Here is a 21557-nt window from a genome sequence, read left to right on the forward strand (position 1 = left end):
TAGATAAGCTGAATGAGTCTATGAAAGCAAATGATTCTGCAAAGTATCTTGCCCATCAATTCATTAGGTTTCAAGTTCATTAGATCAAGTTCTTTTTTTTGCTTCACTAGACACAAGGGTTTGCAGTATAAAGAAATCTGATTAGTACCTTTTAGCCACCTTGTAATCTCAAGTGGCACATGAAATGGATGCTCCTTCAGCAAACGCTATTGCTGCTACCCTAAATAAATTGATTATGATAATAAGAAAACACTGATAATGAGTAACTGTCACCACAGTGCACACATGTCAAAGATTATTATGACACTTGGTAAGGCTTAAAAGAGATTCCCAATAACTTGCCACCTCTATGATGTGTCAAACTGAAATACTCTGGTTTGAATGATGGAACATTATTTTAATGATAAAAGCTAAATTGACATCAGAGACAGTCCCTATAAATAATGAGAGGAAAATAATTCTAATTGGAGCCTCTTGTACAGAGAGGCTATGGTCTACCAAAGTTGCCCACCTTTCAGTGTGTAACCTTAAAGACTGTTTAGCACAGTCAGAAAGATTATAAGTGATCATTGCAGGAGGCTACTTCCCAAAACTGTTGAGAAATTGGTGTTCATCTACTTATGTGATGAATACTGTTGCTTATAATTTGAGAACAAATCTTTAACAGTTGATTCCTGCAAGGATGAACTTGGGTGATCATCTTGGCATCAATGCAGACTTTGAAGAGGTTGATTGAGAAACATACTCACTTGGAGCCTGAATCCAATTCCAAAATTTATAATCTTTTATTTTGTGTATGATTAAGAAATGCTCAGCTTGCCCTCCTGTATCTTTTATTAAACTGCCTTTGTATTCTGTTGCTCTTCTACTAAGTTTCATTTGCATCCAGTGCCATCTCACTGTAATGTTAAGAAGTGTATAGTTTATTGAACTGCCATCGTACATGCAACTACTCTACCAGTCTGTTTCATTTGTACTTAAAACAATCTCCTTGAAATATTAAGAATTATTGGCTTTTCGCATGTATATTTTATTAAACAGCTGCTGCTCTTCCACCCTATTTTGATTGTGTCAAATGCTATGCTGTTTTACTGGCTGTTACTCTTTCACTCTGCATAGATGTATCTTTTATCATCTAAACATCTTAACATTTAAAGCAGATATGACTGCTCTGACATTGTATTCACTGCTAAGTCAGTGTACTAGTATTAAATATATATTGTCTATTCCGGGGGTCGGCAACCCGTAGTTCCGGAGCCGCATGCAGATCTTTCAGCCATCTGCTGCGGCTCCGGAGTCTGGGTGTCAGTGTCAAAGGGGGTGACAGAGTGCCTCTCTGTCACCCTCTTTGCTAAACTAATTGCGATTTAAAAATATAAAAAACTAATGGGAGCCGGCAGAGGAGAGAGTGATCCTCCCCCGCCGCAGTTCCCTGTTGGCTGAATGACGGTATGACGCTGACGTGACCCTAAGGTTGCGTCAGCATCATTCAGTTGACAGAGAGCGTGCAGAGGAGGAGCAGAGAAGAGAAGATCTCGGACCGGGACACCACCTGACTGAAGGTAAGTAAATAGTAAATAAAAAAAATATTTTATTGGGGGCTGAATAATAAAAAATGGGACCTACAAGAGGGGACTGCATAATAAAAATAGAGAAAATTAAATTGCGCTGCTGGGGAAAAAAATGCAAATACAAAATGCTGCTCAGGATGAAAAAAGGGCTGTCCCTCCCTTAAATATAAATAAGGGGTTTGTGGCTCCTGAAGTTTTTATTCTCTGGAAAACTGGTCCAAACGGCTTTGTGTGTTTAAGGTTGCCTATCCCTGGTCTAATCTAATCACCTATCTGGGGACAATATCACTTCCTTGAGGCTATAGATTTGGTCTAGAGGCTAAAGAGAAAAATATCAGATCTATGTGTGTAATGAAGAGCACAAGCTTGTATATATAAATGGTCAGACAATGAAATTTGGGATCTGTCCCAAGAAGATTGAAAACATGTAGGACCATACCTAGCATCAACTCAGTAGGGAGCTGTTGGGTCCTGCAGAAGGGGGAAAGGTTAAGACAGATGACAGTTGGACATGGACAAGAGTTCTCTGCCTTGATAACTATATTCCACCATACAGGAGCTCAGGAGACAGCTCAGTGGAGGAGCTGTTATATATCCTCAAGTAGGCAAGGAAAATGCAATAAAAAAGAGTTACTACAGGGGGCGTGGCTTGGCGGCCATCCTGGACGGACGTCTCCTCTGCTAGCTCTCCCCTAATCGAGCTTTTATCCCTTTTGTCTACACCCTCATCCTCACCTTATTACCTCCAGTGCCTCAACAAACCTCCCCGCTACTACTGGGTGCCTTTCTCGCCCCTCTAGCTACCGCATATCACTCGAACGGCAGTGGGGCCCTTTGGCACCTATACCCCCTATGATACTTTACATCCGCCCTTGCCTCTCCACTCGGGCCTTGATCAGGGGTACAAAGAACTCACCATCTGGGGCGCCCTGCTCTCCTCGGCCCGGCTTCCTGTCCGGCTGCTCATCTGGCTCCCCAAGATTTGTGCCGCTGAGGAAACTGGAAGTGCCGCTCACCCGAACTTCCGGTCGGCCACGGAGGAGATTTCAAAAGAGGGGATCGCTCGTGCTGACACCCGGCTCACTCTGGAGGTCTGATTACCCGCCGCGGGTTACCATCAGCTGCAGGCTCTGCGGATTGACTCCTACAGCCTTGAAGGTGTTGAGGGATTACGGACCAATTTGTGGATCTGGGTTCGGGTTCTGAAGCCATAGGAGAGCAACACCCACTCATCCCCACAGAGTGATCTAAGTGATTTTCGTCTTTACATTTTGTTACTTGGACTCTGTCCGTTACCCTGGGTAGAGGATATATTCATCTGATTTAATTTCCTCCTGATTACCCAGTTCGAACCACCTATGTTCTAATTCTACTTTTCCCATGGGAGCGGGTCATTTTCTGAAGCATTACTCTGAATGTAACCATACCACCTCTGTTGTTATTCATTCTATTCGGTTGTGTATGTTCTTAGAGCAATCATGATGCACAAACCAAAGAAGAACCCTCCACCTCAAACACCTAGTATGTTCTCCAGAAGCGGCAAGGCTGCGCCGCCATCTATTTCTGCCCCGGCATCTCCAAGTCCTGATGCTGACACTCCGCAGCCCTCTTTGGCTGATATAGGGAAACAAGTTAGGGCCACTATTCAGTCAGAATTCCAGGCTTTGGTTACAGAGTTACGCACGGAAATCGCTGCCCTGGGTGTTCGCACCGACTCTCTGGAAAAAAACAACTACTGATCTCTGTGTCTTCCAGACCCAAACTGACCAGGATATAGCAGCTATTCGGGCCGACCTGGACTCTCTCAAAGAACAGTGTGAAGATCAAGAAAACCACTCCTGATGGAACAACATTAGGCTCAAGAATGTTCCAGAGTCTATCACATCTGAGGAGCTACCTTCATACTTGCAGGGCCTATTTACTTCTTTGGTTCCAAACCTAGCTCCTGAGGATTTCCGCTTAGACTGTGCACATCGGGCTCTCCGACCTAAGCCCCAGCCTTCTCAACCACCCAGAGATGTCATCATACGCCTACATTATTACTCCACCAAAGAGAAGATTCTCGTCGCTGCTCGGGACCATCGAGACTTCTCCTATTCCGGTACCAATCCTCTCTTCTTCAAGGACCTTTCTCCTATTACACTGAAGAAACATCGAGACCTAGCTGACATCACCCAACGCTTATGATCGGCTGGCATCCGATATCGTTGAGGGTTCCCCTTTCAGCTTTCTTTCTCCCATGATAACCATTCATACTCAATCAAGACCCCGGAACAAGGTCGGGACCTGTTACAAACTTTGAATTTGCCAGATCTCCCGAGCTCATCCTCCACCACGTCGACAGTGACCCGTAAACGGCCTCCTCAAGCTGAATGGTCCTCTTCGTAAATATTGCTAATTTAATTGTTTTTTATTCTACTGTTCTTTATTTGTCGCTCTCGATTTAATCTATACAGTGTGTAATCAATGTTTCACTGTTCACATTTGCTCGGGGTCCTGCCTTGATGGGGGTGATCCTAAGACTCAGTCTACTTCCATTTGTCTGTGGGCTACTATTGGGCCATTTGCCCTCTCCCACCGTCTCCCCCCCGGAATTGCTAGACCTTGGACCAAACTTACTGCTCACAACCTAGGAGGCGATCACACATGTTTTACACTCTGTTGAAGCTATGTTAATTCTTTTAATTTTTTTGATTTGCTTATTTATCTTGTTTTCCTAAGATTTGCAATAACACATGATACTGCTCTATTCCTGTCCACTGTTTAGCATATATATATATATATATATATATATATATATATATTTATATATAAAAGCTGTGCATATCTTTTGTTATTTCCCCTCTGGATGGAGGGTACCGTCTCGGCGGACATTGAGCGGCGAGGTTTAGCTTCTACGTAACTGTTTTCTATTTAGATTCCACACAATTGCCGCTGGGTGGCCGTTGACATGGTTTGGTTCCATTCCTATGTTCATTGTAGATTCAACACAATTGTATAATCTACCTGTTTTCATTGAGGTGATTTTTACTCAGTTTTCGGTTTCGTTGTGTTTTCCGTGTTTGGTTTACATGTATAATGTTTCATTTTTTCTCATTTGGTAGTCTCATTGCTCCTCACTTGACCTACTGTCCCGCTCCCACGACCTTCTAGCAGTCTATTTTTCCATTCACTCTTGGCTGTCCTTGCCTTGCCCCGCTTTTCCGGTACCTATGTTGTACCTTACGTTTCTATTCCGGACCGGCTTCCCTTCGGGGAAGATGGTCTCCCACTTTCCCTTTTCTATCCCCTCTCTGTGCCTATTCACTAGCCCTCCTACTCACTCCAAGCCTCCAGACCCGCCATGACTCTGAAAATTATCTCCCTCAATGCTAATGGCCTCAACTCTCCCACCAAACGCACAATGGCTCTTCAGCACTTTAAACGCCTTAAGGCAGATCTCGTTTTCTTACAGGAAACACACTTCAAGATTACCCACCCGCAATTGACATGCAAGACATACCCTCATACTTACTATGCTTCCTCTGATAGTAAACAAAGAGGTACTGCTATCCTCATACATCGCAACATTCCTTTCTCATTGGAATCCCAATACTCTGACCCTCTAGGCAGATATCTAATATTGATCGGATCTCTAGGTTGCACTAAGCTCACACTAGTGTCCCTATACGCTCCCAGTGTGGGACAGGGTGCCTTTTTTTCTGCATTTTTTGAACAACTCTCCACCATAGCCCAAGGTCAAATAATTGTAGGTGGCGATTTCAATTCCACCTTGGCCCCCGGGATGGACCACTCCTCTGTTTCCTCCTCCTACACCTCCCCTCATCGAGAATCTAAAACTTTGGTATCCCTCCTCAAATCTTACGACTTCTACGATGCTTGGCGCCTCGCTCACCCTTTTGGTAGGCAGTACACTCACTATTCAGCCCCACACAACATCCACGCATTGACCTCATCCTCATAGATCGCTTCACTACTCAGCAGCTTGTTGATTCCGATATCCTTCCGGTTAGCTGGTCTGACCATACTCTGGTCCTGCTCGAAATCACCTTTCCCCGCCCGCGCTCTTCTCTCCCAAAATGGCGACTGGACGACACTCTACTTCTAAAGCCCGATCAGATCTTCTCTATCTCCGAATCCATTAAGGAATTTATCTCTCTGAACTCTTCACCAGATATTTCGCCTTCCATTCTTTGGGAAGCACATAAAGCCTCCATACGCGGCACACTTATTGGGCTTTCCGCCTCTCGCCGCAAAGCTGAACTCGCTCGCATCGTGGATCTCGAATCACAAATTGCAGCTCTAACGGCACTACACGAGGGCTTTCCAAAACGCAAGACCCGACTCAAGCTGATCGCTCTTCGCGGGCAATTACAGCAAATTCTCTCCAAAAATGCGGCCAAAACTCTTGGTTGGCTTCATCAGAAGTTCTACGATAGGGGAGATAGAGCGGACAGACTACTAGCCCAGAAGCTACGAGATAAACGTACCCACAACCGCATTGACTCTATCAAGAACTCACCTATGATCCCAAACAAATAGCCGATACCTTTAGAGACTTTTACGCTTCTCTCTATAACCTCCCATCTCAAATTACTGACCCGGCATCTTTACACTCTAAAATTAATGATTTTTTATCCTAAATTGCCCTGCCCACACTACTTCACAATCTGATTTCCTTAATGAACCTTTTACCGCCAACAAAATTGCTCAAACCATCAAAGAACTCAAAAACCCTTCAGCTCCCGGCCCCGACAGCTTCACGGCCGTGTATTACAAAACTTTTTCCACCTCTCTTATGCCCATGATCCTCGAGCTCTTCAATGCCATACTCTTCAGCTCTAAGTTTGATCAGGCTACAACTTGGGCAGGTATTGTAGTTATATTCAACCCTCAACACTACGGAAATTATAGACCTATCTCCCTGCTTAATGTCGACCTCAAATTGTTTGCAAAGCTTCTCGCTAATCGCCTGTTTTATTCCGGGTCGTCAGGCATCAGACAACACCCGGCGTGCAATTGATCTGACCTACGTCTCCAACTCACGCAACATCCCCACCCTACTCATAGCCTTAGATGCGGAAAAGGCTTTTGATAGGGTAGCTTGGCCTTATATGCAGCAGACTCTCGAGGTCATGGGCCTGAAGGGCCCCTTCCTTCGGGGCACTGCCTCCCTATACTTTAATCTGACCGCTTCCGTTCTCGCTAATGGCTTCCAGTCCTCTCCCTTTGAAATCCGAAATGGCACGCGTCAAGGGTGCCCACTATCCCCACTTATCTTCGCACTTATGATTGAACCTCTTGCTCGCAAAATCCGTATTAATCCTGATATCTCTGGGGTTTGGATGGGTTCCTCCGAACATAAAATATCTCTATACGCAGACGATATTCTTTTGTCAGTCACAAACCCTCTCATATCTCTTCCAAACCTTCTCAAGGACATTGCTCTCTTTGGCACTCTTTCCAATTATAAGATTAATGCCTCCAAATCAGAAATCCTTGACCTCAATATCCCCTCTACTATTCTATCAACCTTCAAATCCAGCTTTGATTTCAGATGGCAGCCCCACAAACTAAAATACCTTGGGATCTATCTCACTAGATTCTACGATCAATTATACGCGGCAAACATCCCCTCTTTATTTTCGGCCATTAAGGCTGACCTTTTAAGAGGGATAAACTCATTATCTCCTGGACGGGCAGAATAAATTGCCTTAAAATGAACATCCTCCCTCGACTTTTATACCTGTTTCAGACCTTACCCCTCAAAATCCCTGCTAACTCCTTTAAGCTCCTTCAACAAATGGCCACCAAATTTGTTTGGTCTGCTAAGAAGCCCAGAATTCGTATACAGACTCTCCACAAATATATTCAAGAAGGAAGCCTGGGCGTTCCTCACTTTCTCAAATACTACCGAGCTACTCACCTCACCCAGTGTGTACTCCTTCACTCTCCCCCAGGACAGCGAGTTTTGGTCAATATTGAATCCGCTCTTTCAGACACGACCTCGCCTTCTTTGCTTCCCAACATCGGCCTCCTTCCTCACGTCTCCCCTCTCCACTAGCATTCTCACTTGCTTCTTAGACTCATACAGTTTCCTCATATAATTTAGCTTCCAACGCATGGCGCATGACGCCTCTTTGGAATAGTCTCGCCTTTCCCCCTGGACTCCGCCCAATTCAATTTTCTTGCTGGACACGTTGTGGCATCAACTTCCTCTCCGACATCATGCCACTGTTAATCTTTCCAGCTTTTGCTGATATCCAAACACGATTTCGTATCCCTTTGTCCTGCTACTTTCAATACTTACAACTTCGACACTTGTATAACTCTATCCGACATACAGTCACTGATATACATCTAACCTCTCCCCTGGTTTCTTTTTGTAATCTTTTTGTAATCTTGGCTCCTCTTCTCAGGGCTTGATCTCTACATTCTACCGCCTTATGGTTAAATATAATTGCCCTCCTCAAGATTCATGAGCTTAAATGGGAGGAGGACATGGGGGAGTCACTCTCCCCTGGGGAATGGGTTATGATTAGTCTGAACCTCTCTAAGACCTCTATTTGCACCAAGATTAGCGAAAACAGTCGCAAGATCTTTTACCGCTGGTATCTGGTCCCTCACCGTCTTCACATGATATACCCAGACTTCTCATTGCTATGTTGGCGTCACTGCGGTCGGGAGGGCACCCTGTCTCACATATGGTGGCACTGTCCAAAACTACTTCCTTTCTGGAAGTTGGTCCATCGGTTAATTTCCGACATCACTCAGATCTCCCTGCCCCATCTCTGTCGTATTCCTTACTCTCGCGCTCTATTCCCAAGGTATCAAAAACAACTCAGAAACTCATCACACATATACTCCGTGCTGCTAAATGCCAAATTGCTCTATTTTGGAGAAATCCGAGTCCTCCCTCTCTGCCATCGGTTATTAACAAGTTTACCATATGGAGTATATGACTAGTATTCTTCGCCGTACTCCTGTCCAATTTGACAAGGTCTGGATTCCTTGGACTGAGCACCACGGAGCCTCCTCCCCTCTCGCACTTTAAGGCCCTTGATCCTCAATTATCAATCCTAAACTCTGTCATGGTTCTTTATCTTCTCCACACTTTTCTTTTCTTCACTTTGGCTAGTGATTCCTCTTTTCCCTCTCAACCCTATTCTTTCCTCTCTCTTTCCCCTCCCTCCTACTCCCCTTAAATTTATCTATGTTTCTTCATATGGTTAACAATATGTTGTTTATATTTCGTGAAAACTTCATTGCAGCTTTCTTCCACTTGTGCTGCCTGTTTCCCTTTTTGTCTGTATTGTAAAACCCAATAAAATATCTTTTTTAAAAAAAAAAAGAGTGACTACAATAACTGGCTGTGGATAGAACCTTAATACAAGGACTATGTATGTGTGTGTTCAATCACTAAAGTGAAAGTGTTACGCAGCCCAGCTGCCCATTGGATTGAGAGCGGTGAACAAGTGACATAATATTCCTAATAAGGTGTTTTTTATTATTTTAAAATCTATTTTTTTTGTTTTACAGTTGTTGACACTTAAAGCTATATTATATTCCATTTTTGAATTACCTAATTGAGAAGACAGATGCATCCCTCTTGCCCAACAGAAAGAAAACAGACATTTTATGGATTAATTAATTATACAGCTCTCAGTACACTAGAAAATATTGATATCACTGAGACAGGAGGTTAAGCAGTTTTTGTTGAGAAAATAATTTTTTAAAGCCTACTTTTCTGCACACTACATGTCATTATTTCAGATACCTACCAGCTTATTGATAGACACAGTATACTATGGTGTCACAGTACTTAGGTGCCTTGAAAATACTTCATTAATCTTTCATCAATAAAAATAATTATTTCTGGCTTAGAATGTGCATGCAATATACAAAAAAGGTACCTCATCTGTTACTGCTGAAGTGAAATATGTCTTATAGCATCTTCTGCTCTGGCAGGGAGTGTATCAAAAGAACACTATTAGTAGGAAACTGAAAAAAGTACTTTATTGTCAATTTAGCTAAATTTAAGAGGACTAACAAATGTTACCATATCCATTACACCTCAATAAAAAGGTAATGATGTGAGTATTGTAGACATTTGCAACATATATTTTCATTATCATATTTTAAAATATGTTCCAGTGAGAAAATCTGCTATTGCTGGATGGAGATGGGCATTAAAGCTTCACTCATGTGATTCGAGAGGATTCAATATGAGTCCAATAGACATTTCAGGAACAGTCTTTGGCTGGGTATTGCAGAGAAATTACCAGTAAATGTAACAGGAATTAGTGAACCACAAACACCACAAAAAAATCAATTTAATTAGACACATCCTAATTATTCTAACATGATTTTTACTCCAGAACTGGTAAATGTAGCCATTCTGTCTGACTTCAGTAATGTCCTGATATAACTGTAGGGGACAGGGGCTATATACCTTACATGTAGTGATCTCAGTATTTTCTGGTGTTGTGTTTGATTGTGACATACAGTAAAGAGTGCTAGCAGTTTCATATGAACAGATTGTGTAGATTTTGCGAGTGTAGAATTGGATTTCAGGTTATCTCTAGAGATGAAGGAGAAACTAGCACATGCCTCCCAGCATCATGTTGCATTCAGGGGCAGGCTGGTCACATAGTGGGCTAACTTGGGCTGGGTCACTGGCAGGCACGGGCTGGGAGAGGGAAGCCCGGGGGGCACACAGGCGGCCGTATCTCATGAAAAGGGATGCGGCCGCGTCATCCCCTGTCATGTGATGCGGCCGCCTGTGCGCTGACGCGGCCGCATCTGATGTCATCAGATGCGGCCGCAGGGGGAAAGTGTTGTATTTTGCATCCGGAGGGCAGCCGGCCAGCCTACCCCCCCGGCCCGAGTAGCGGTCTGACCCCCTGCCCCCCGGGCCAGCCAGCCCCTGGTCACTGGGCCTCCTGCATTTCTTTTTCTTTAAAATGGTCCTAATATGCTGCTGAGTCAAGTCTTCTCCCTAAAATTTGCCGGCTCTCCCTTAGTTACATTCATTGAGAAATTGTGACCTTTTAGACACATCGCAAAGCTGTTCAAGCTAAGCCCTACTCACCCAAACTAAAAATGGTCCTACAAAAATTTGAACTGTTCTGTGTTATGATAACATATGTGGGTCTATTTCCAGATTTCTTCCACGTATGTCTTCTTTATTTTCCTAGCAGAAGCTTAGAAGTAGTGAACATAGGGTAGTAGATAACAAATTGTGAAACTATATAATAGTTTCCCAAATGATTATCAAGTGCATCTGAAAATCTCATCTACATTACAGATGAGCAAAATAATTATAACAGTTACACAATATATCTGTTTAATTTCACATTTTGGCTGTGAACTTTTAGACGCTTGGTGTGCGGAAATTGACCCCATTCTTACTTCAACCACACCACACAGCAGAATTAATTGAATGTTGTTGTCCCACCTCTTTTCATGGACTGTGCATTAATTTGATATCTGGCACATCTTGCTGCCATTTATGTAATGAACTGTATCTCTTTAAAGAAATGCATTTCTTTTCCCTGCTAAGGTTTTTTTACATGTAGCATTTTTGGCCACCAGATTTTGAAGTGCTGACTTTCCCATTGAAATAGAGGGAAAAGTTCCATAGCAAATAAATAAGTCACTTAAAATAGGCTGTGACCCCATCCCCATCTCCCAAATGATTATCCAACACCAGCAACACAGTACCAGCAAAACAAAAAGCATAGGGTACTCTGCAAATGTGGAGACCTGCACTGTGGAGTTGTCATCATAATGTGTTCGAGCCCCATCCCATAGTGCGAACCAGCCTCAAACTGTAGTACTGGTGTTAGTTATTAATTTAGGGGACACTACAATATTTTCATTTATTTGAATACTTATTTGTTGCAGGAAATAGAATATTATAAAACCATGACATTCTTATTGTGCAGTAAGAGTCCCCAAAACTGTCAGTACTGATAGTACAAGTTAAAAGTAATGGGGACTATTGGTGCTGCATGGTAAAAGTAATCACAAAACTGTGTTTATCTAGCAAAATGAAAACATGAGATATCAGTTCCTATTTTGCTGAAAACACTGATCTATAGGATTCAAAAAGCATAAAAGTGCAGTAAAAATCAGATATCTTGACTTCCCTTATGTTTAAATACTGCCTATTGTTGTTTTAACTGCTCTGAGTAACTGTGTGTCTGAATTTTTCTTTGGCAACATGCACATTGCTGGAAACTGAGCCAGGATGGTTATTAACTATGTAAAAGTTGTGACAGCATATGTTGTCATCAAGGTAGCCAAACAGATAACCAAAGGAGGAACAGAGATGGCGCCTGCAATGAACGTGTTAAACTCTCTCCATCTTGTAATTTCCTGCTGCCTTCACAAATATATAATTGCGAGAACATGATTGTGTGGGTCATATGGCAGAGAGCTGAATTATAAAAGTCACAGTAAATAAACTAATGCATTTTTTTTATCCATATGAAATGGCTTGGTCCCTTAATTTAATCTCTTGTAACTATACACATCTATGCCTGCTGCATATGCATGTATGAGCAAAGACACCTGTCTGATAATGATTGATACCACAAGAACCTGAGACGACTGACCTACTGTTGAGTGGTTGACCCGATGTTTCCTACTAGGTAGTGGTTAAGGATAACACACTACCAAAGATATCCCACAAGGGAGATAGCTCATCGCAAAATGAAGGACTTTTGTGAAGTGTTGTTTCATCCTACCAAATTGCTAGTCAGAGCTTTGAAAAGCAGTATTCTGATTAAGGATGATTATTTGCAGCTTTAACCTAATATTTTGGGGATGCAAAAAAGTGACCCAAAAGTGTGCCAATTGTCAAGTATGTTCTTCCTAATGTCAGGGAGGAGTTATTTAGTCAATGTATGCTGTTTTCCCATACATTTTGAGGTAGAGAATAATGAGCCAGCCCTGGATGGAGGATTTTCTGGCTACCACATATCCCAAATTATGTGATAGGAGTGAAGGGACAGATTCGCCCCAAGAAATACTGTGTGCCGTTTATTCTGAAAGTTGGACAGAAGCCTCATGCTATTGGACCATGGACAGCACCTATCCAATAACAAGATTCTTTCCCATTTTACAGAGAAAGTGGCTTCAAGATAGGGTGGAAGAAGAGCAGACCCACTGAGGAGCAGCAAAAAATGTAGATATCCATATGAAAAAGAAAGGGTAGGGTTGTAAGGAGCCTGCACTAATCAGTCTGTAAATTTCTAGAGGTTTCTGGCAGTACCCTATGAACAAGGAAGGGTCATGAAAATGAATAGTCTATGGGGTATATTTACTGAACTGCGGGTTTAAAAAAGTGGGGATGTTGCCTATAGCAACCAATCCGATTCTAGCTGTCATTTTGTAGAATGTACTAAATAAATGATAACTAGAATCTGGTTGCTATAAGCAACATCTCCACTTTTTCAATCCACAGTTAAGTAAATATGAGTCTCTAAACCAAGATAGAGAATGTTGAGAAGAGAGACAGTGTTGGGTAAGTACAGCTGAATTGACCTTGAGGCCAAGACCCAGTAATGACTGCAAGAATATGGCAGAAGGTTTTGTGGAGGTCCTCAAAATAGGGGAAGGGAGTATCTGAAGACCCATGTTGTTACACCTTAAGGTTCAACTGTTTAACTTGCCTTATGCTAAATCACATTACAGTGAGAATTGATAAGGGCAATTACATTAACAATACAAATGGCACTACCTGTTTCCAATGGAAAAAAGCTGTTTGATAGAAATTGGTATGCTGTATCTAGTTTAAGTCCTCCTCTACAAATGCAGAGGAGCATCAAGCAGCTGCTCCCATGCAGACGCTAAGACTGGTTTGGAGGGCATTCTTAATGAGGTGGCTTATAGCAGCTCATACCTGATGCGTTTTAGGCACTCAGGAAAAAAAGGAAAAAATGGACATCTATCCTCAGCATGACAGAACTAAGATTCAGAAGCCGCACCAAGAACGCTACAACATGTGATCCTCATAAGGTACTGCTTTGTTTGTTTGATTTGAAACAGTTGGGCATAGATTAGTCATTCAAGGAGGAGTTATGCATTCCACTTTGCAAACAGGGTTTGTTGATTTTAATTTAACACAAGATAGGGGTCCTTAGAACAGCAAGATCACCTTGTCTTTGGAACAGGAGAGAGTCCTGGTCAGAAAAGGCCCCTTTGCTGTGGCATCACAATGTATCCACATTGATTACTGAACTCTTTCGTGAAAATAGAATGAAAATAATTGTCCTTCCTGTGCTAGTCAAAAGAGTAGAAAATTGTTACAGTTTTCCATGAACTACATGTCTGTAGCAATGTATTTTTTTTTTGAAGTAGAAAATCATTTGCAGTAGCGTAGTGTAAAAGACTAAATTTGCTGAAGTGACTATTTTGTTTTGCATGGGTGGGAGATCTTTGAGAATTTCTTTTCATGTTTATGTATATAAAATGTTAATTTGGAAATTTGGAGTCATGGGATTTCTGGGTGAATCCTGTTAAGAGTGATGTCAGTTTGAGTCTTAGCTTGATACCCCTTCAACTCATCTGTTTGAGTCATGTCAAGCGAATCAGACTGTTGTATGTGTCTTAGTTTGGTCTTTGGTGAATACTCGAGTCATTGCTGCTGATAGTTGAATGTGTCTGAGTTCTGAGAGGGAGCTTCCAGGATACAGTGAGGCACTACTGTTGCTGAGGGAGTATAAGACCAGAATAAAAACTGAATGCTGAATTAAGCACAAGGGGAATTAAAAGCTGAGGTTGTGTTCATTAGCTAAAGTGCGCTTCTCAAAGAGTGAAAGATCTAGCAGAGGATGGGGGTACACCCATTGGTGTGTCACTGAGAGGGCCAATGGTCAGTTAATAAAAGTGATGTGTGGAGTAGGAATCAACCTCTAGGATCCAGGACATTGTCCGCCCACCCTGCTTGGTCTGGATAAATTCTTTGGATAAATTCTTTGTGCCATAATTTTCTCTGTTTGTCAGTTCCTGCCTGGTTTGGCGTTCGTATTTTTTGAGGTCCTGGATTGTTGATTTGTTGGCGGAAAACACTGTGCAGTTGACGGCTAATGATTGGTGGGCACATATTATTGCAGTGGGCATTCTGAACATGTTTCCCTTTGAAGAGTTTTTAGATTTTTTTTATGCATTTTTCTGAACAATGTCTTCCTGCCATGTTATTTTAGAAACAGGCTATTAAAATGCTTTCACGCTCAAATACATTATATCATCCAAAGGCAGGATCTCTCTTATACTTGAGCTACAGTAATAACACAGTGCTTGGCCTAGTCATCTTCCCACTCCCAGAAAGAGAAATTTGATCCTGGGGACACTAGTTGTAGAGATTATGTTCGGAAACAGAAACGCAAGAATGGACACAAAAGCGCAGGTAGTTTTGGAACTACTGGACCCAGAAGATAAAGCCATATTTGTTCATTGTCCAGAAGCATCACTTATAATATCTCTATAATCCTTTCTTGTTGTATGTTATATCTGTGGCTACCTATGTGTATTGCATGGACATAATGTGTAGTAATTTCACATTACCACCGTACATAGTTTACAGTATATTGATATCTGTGCTGCCAAGTTAAATCCAGGTGGAAATAAGGAATTACCTGCCTGTTTTATTGTTGTTTTAGAAATGATTGCTAATACATCCTATATTACGCCATTTTGGATGGCCGTTGACGTTCATCAAATTGCTTATCACAAGTGTGGATGGTATGGAGAGAGGAGAGAGAGTGTGAGCGTTGAAGAGAAATATATGTAGTTAGCATAGGTAGTTATGTATTAAGCATATGCAGGAAGGGGCAGAGTAGAGACAGGGAAATTAAGAAATGGCAGGGGCAGATGAGGGGAGCCAGCAAAGTCTGCCAGAAATATTAGATTTTCACACAATGAAAACTGTGTGCTAGTAAGGAACATTGTCTCATGTTATGAGCAGAAACTGAAAAGCCAGGCAGCCAGGACCCCAATTAACAGAAAAAAAACTGTGTCACGCTGCAGAAAATGTTCTCTAACATCAAATGACATCTTAAAGCGATAACAGGCAAGGAAAGAATGGTTGCTAAAAGTATAGGTGGTGGGCTTGCCATGGTGATACACCAAATAGGAGAAAGAGCTGAGACAAATACTTCCACTGGAGATAATAGGGGGAATAAACTACATGATAGTGAACAACCAGCACAGCAACATGCTGGTACATACAGATACATATTTTTTAAACAGAGTGTTCTTATTTTTAATTTTTCATGCTAAAGCATGACAAATGTGTTCAAACCAATGGAAACAGACTGACAAATGAAAGTATTTGAGAATACAGTGCGTGTACCGTGTTTTTACTTCACGGCATAAACATATTAACTAATTAATAAATTGTCCAATGTTTCAGTCAGTAGATACTTCACAAAGACAAGGGCCACCACCCTCAACACGGAAACCCTTACATGAGAAAGTAGAAGGTGAGTGCACCTTAGATAGTATCCATATTTGCTGTAAAAACAAAAGTAGAAATGCTTACATATGTTGTGCTTAAATTTTACATACTTACACCTATGATGCCATTTACAGGATCATCCCATCAACTTGAAATTGAAGCAGTACAGCAGGCACCTTCAGAAGAATTAGTTGATGCACCGACAGAGAAAAATGAAGACATTATCACTTTGGTAGATGTTGAATCTGCCCCATGTGCAACTTGGCAATGATTACACACCTCCTACACAACACAACACTGACATGCAGGGCCGGACTGGCCATCTGGCACTTCTGGCAAATGCCAGAAGGGCCGATGGCTAGATGGGCCGGCCCGACACTTCCTGGTGGCTGGCTCCTCCCCAATCCCCTTATCCTGTGCTCCATTAATCTCCATTAACGCTCCTGCTGACAATTGCAAGTGCTTGTTAACCACTGCACGTCAGATGGGGATGTTTTAGTAACAGGTCTGGGGGGGTCGCAGGGGGTGCTGCGATTTTGGGGGGGTCGCGAATTTCTGGGGGTGCCGCGATTTTCAGGGAGGGGCTCTAGTTGAGAGAGCAAGGGTGGAAGAGGTGCATGGAGAGGACTTAGAGAGCCAGGGTGGAAGAGGTGCATGGAGAGGACTGAGAGAGCCAGGGGGGATGAGGTGCATGGAGAGGACTGAGAGAGCCAGGGGGGATGAGGTGCATGGAGAGGACTGAGAGAGCCAGGGGGGATGAAGTGCATGGAGAGGACTGAGAGAGCCAGGGTGAAAGAGGTGCATGGAGAGGACTGAGAGAGCCAGGGTGGAAGAGGTGCATGGAGAGGACTGAGAGAGCCAGGGAGAAGAGGTGCATGCAGAGGACTGAGAGAGCCAGGGGGGAAGATGTTCATGGAGAGGACTGAGAGAGCCGGGGGGAAGAGGGTGCAGGGAGAGGGGTGAGATCCAGGGAAAAAGGGGGTGCAGATAGAGGGGTGAGAGCCAGGGAAAAAGAGGGTGTAGATAGAGGGGTCAGATAGCCAAGAGAGAAGGGGGTGCAGGAAGACGGGTGAAAGAGTCAGGGGAGGAAGGGGGGTGCAGGAAGAGGGTTGAGAGTCAGGGGGAAGGGGGTGCAGGATGAGGGGTGAGAGTCAGGGGGAAGAGGGTGCAGGAAGAGGTGTGAAAGCCAGGGAAAACGGGGGTGTAGATAGAGGGGTGAGAGAGCCAAGGGGGAAAGGGGGTGCAGGAAGAGGGGTGACAGGGACAAAGGAGAAGATGGTTCAGGGGCATAGGTCAAAGAAAGTGTAAAGGGAGAGACATCTTAAGAATGGGAGTGTCAGGGATGCAACCATCATAAAACACAAGTAATAATGAAAAATGGGAATCCACAGAGGGGACAAGTGTTAAAAAAAATGTAAAAAAAAAAATCAAGCCTTCATACTCCATTCACTTATATTTTCCATACCCCCACTTCTAAATTTCCACTTCGACCACTGCCCTCTGTCCCTGCTCCTGACTGGCAGTGTGAGCTGACAGCTGCTGATCCCTCCTCGTCCAGCGCTCCCAGTAGGATAACAGAACACAGGATGCCATAATCAGGTAAGTTCATATATTTTCTCGTGTGCAATGTGTTTTTAACCATCCTTTGTTGCACTGGGGGCACTACTGTGTATCCAATGACGTTTAAAACACTATTTATTGCTTATCATTGCGCTGTAATGTTTCTTGCATATTTATCTGTACAGAGATTTTTAATTAATAGGAAAAAACATTGCTTGTCATAAATTTTATCTGTCATTGTGTCAATATATCTATTTTTATTTGCATTGTAAATGGTGTATTAAGCTGCTCCTGGGACTCACACTCTCAGTCTGATATGCTGTACCAATTTTTATTTGTGAATGAGTTTTTGTCTGGGCACTAATGTTATTTGGGGGCACTACTATGGCATAATATGATTTGTGGGCACTACTGTATGGTATGTGATTTGGGGATACTACTGTATGGTATATGATTTGGGGGCACTACTGTGCCATAATATGATTTGTGGGCAGTACTGCATGGCCAAATATGAATTGAGGGTAATACTATGTGGCATAATATGCAACTGGGGCACTACGATGTGGCATAATATGAAATGGGGGCACTACGATGTGGCATAATATGAACTGGGGGCACTAGGGTGTGGCATAATATGAACCTCTGCCAAAGGCAAGTCTCTCATTGTTAAATATGATGGGGACCCAAATAAGTTACTGTACCGGGACCCAAAATTCGTCTTGTCGGCCCTGAATGTGAGTCAAGGGGGTAGACGTCTCCAGGTAAATAATCTAAATGTTTCCTATCTAATCAAACTGATAGATCACATCCAATTATCTCTCACCCACCTCCTCTATCCCCCTTAATTAATATACTGTGTTATTTAAAATGAATACAAAGGACGCATATCCAGTTAGTGTGGTAAAAAATATATTTTTCTCTGACAATTTGCTGTAGATGGAAATACTTTTAATGCAGCCGCATGAGTTCAAACGATCATTCAATAGTTATGTTTTTTCTGATATATTTGTGAGAGAGCCATTCCATTCATGTGGAATAATTCATGAAAATTCTGCCATTACTATTTAATTGAGGGAAAAGGGTACCTGTTACCTATATGTGTGTAAGTATTCTGTTGTTGCTATTTTGTGGGAGATTTGAAAAAAAGCAAAACATTGGTTTCCTACAATGGCGCCTGTATAATTGGTGGTATTGCTGTAGTATGGGTTGGCGTGGGGGTGGCAATGTTGTAATGTGTTTGTGGCTTAGTATTGTTACTAAGTAGGATAGGGTATTGCTGTAATGTGGGGGGATGCTGGTTGCTGTAATGTGGGGGTAATGCTGGATGCTGTAATGTGGGGGGTGATGCTGGTTGCTGTAATGTGGGGGGTGATGCTGGTTGCTGTAATGTGGGAGGTGATGCTGGTTGCTGTAATGTGCGGGGTGATGCTGGATGCTGTAATGTGGGGGGTGATGCTGGTTGCTGTAATGTGGGGGGTGATGCTGGTTGCTGTAATGTGGGGAAGGGGGTAATGCTGGTTGCTGTAATATGGGGAAGGGGGGGTAATTCTGGTTGCTGTAATGTAGGGGTAATGCTGGTTGCTGTAATGTGGGGGTGATTGATGTAGTATGAGTGTGTGGGGGAGGGGTTATTTATTGCTGTAATTTGGGCACTAATAATGTATTGTCATGGTATTTATTGATGTAATTGGGGTGCTAACAATGTAATGTTGAGGGTCATTAGGAGAAATAAATACCCCCCACACACACTCATACTACATCATGTTGTACTGCACCAGCAGCGCACACTACACCAGCATTCGTGTGCAACAATATAGTGCATGGAGCCCACAACACGTGGGCCTGTGTGCTTTAAATGCCAGGGCTGATTTTTAGTCCCAGTCCGGCTCTGCTGACATGGCAGATGTTTTGGCAGAATTTAGAAACACTAAAGCACAATTTATGCATACACAAACTCAGTGGTTGAGCTACAAAATTCAAAAAAGTAAAAGAGCAGTAAGACACACGGCATCCACACAACTTCCCACAATAGGCATACAGCATTGATGATAAGTTCACATTTATGACTGTGGCAATAAATTCTTTTATAGCCTGGGTCAGGGAGCTCAATACACTGTGGAAAATGCTGTAGCACAATTAAATCAAGATTTGATTGTACTCTTTCCATTTTCATCCATTTCTACTAAAAGCAGCATGGCCAGCACACCTTCCACTTAAGGCACTATTAACCCCAACAGTTAACAGTGTACACCCTAGGGAGGGCCAAGGAAGAGACCAGAGGAATGGAAGCACAGAAGAACCAAGCTCTAAACTAAGGGGAACAAGAAATATTTTTTTTTATTGGACAACATTGTTTTCAACATTTATTTTCTACACGACATTGTTAATAATAAAAAGTTAATGTATAACAACAAATTCATCTTTATTGCCTTTAGGTTAAACTGAACCTCTGATGGTCCATCTCCTTGAACAATGATTTACTCAATGTTATATTGGTTCAAAAGACTATTAAAGATAGCAATTCTATTTCTTTGGATATTAATATGTTTTTAATATTTTAGGGCAGATTGAAAACTTAATGTGGCTCTGGAAAATATTCTGAAAGTGGCCTTATGTAATAAGGGCCAAATCAACTGTAGCTGAAGCCAACACAAAAGTATTTAGGGTTAGTACACCTTGAGCTCTAGACACATTGATTGTAGGCGAGGCCAATGCAACATGCAATGATAGACAGAGTTACAGCATGCCAGATTCCATCATCCCAATGGCCTCTTGGGGGCATCAGTAGCTTCCACCTACTTTGAAACATAACTGTAGTTACTTGTAAACACTATAATTCACAATTAGAGAATGTCTTTTTTTTTAATGAAACAAAAATACTTCCATGCAAAATGTACTGCAAAAATCAGGCATTATTCAGTTTTGCTCACCTTACTCGGGCATGACAGGTTCATTATAACAACTCCTTCAATATCATTAACCCCTTTAAAATCAATGACTCCCTCATCCAACTTTTTAATACCCACATAATCACTTATGTCCATTTATATCAATTAACAGCCTCATTATCTCCCTTAGTCTCATCAAAAAACTGCTATGTGTGCCAAATATGTCTGTTCCTATAAATCTGTGCCAAGTATGTTAGTCCCTATCAATAAATAACCAATGTGTACAGGGCTGGTGCAAGGTTCCCCTAGGCAAAGCTTCAGCCTACCTCTCCTCATCCCCCCAACATATACTTCCCAGCCCCTCACACACTTGACATTTCTAAAATAAAAATAGTAACTACTGAAAACCCACCTGTTTAGAAAAGCCTAACAGTCTTCTTCTTAACCATTTCACCATGTAGTATAACCTCACATTGGCTCATCCCATGTGTGAGTCGTTTGCTTGGCCCTTTCCCTGTAGATTGTAATCTCTAATGAGCAGGACCCTCTTCCCTCCTTTTCTCATTAAATATAAAAAAAAATCCATGTTGTCAGTAGCTGTGTTGTGAGTTGCAGTGTTATTTGTTTACTGTATTGTACTATTATACCATACACTGTCTTGTTGTTTGCCCTCTGAATGGCGCTGCAGACTTCATGTGGCATCCTATAAAAAAAGATGAATAATTATATTCATAACTTACCTGCTACTGGCTGACTGACAAGGTTGCAGTCCAGATGCACCGATGTCCATATGTACTGATGTCTGATGTAGAATATTGTCCAGGCTTCGCTGCTGGAGCAAATGCAGTATTTCTAGAAGGGATGCCCCAAATGTTAGATTTTAAAACAAAGCAAAAAAAAAACTTCACATCAAACACTTGTTACACACTAATATGCCCCCACCCCTGCTGCCCACCAACTTTTCTCACACTTGCAAATCTATCCATTAGATATTTTCACATATGCCACACTTGCCCATCAGATTTCATCACACATGCTGCCCACATAACACCAGTTTTACACACATGCCCCCCT

Source organism: Mixophyes fleayi, chromosome 2, assembly GCF_038048845.1.
Source record: "Mixophyes fleayi isolate aMixFle1 chromosome 2, aMixFle1.hap1, whole genome shotgun sequence".
In the NCBI taxonomy this organism is placed as follows: Eukaryota; Metazoa; Chordata; class Amphibia; order Anura; family Limnodynastidae; genus Mixophyes; species Mixophyes fleayi.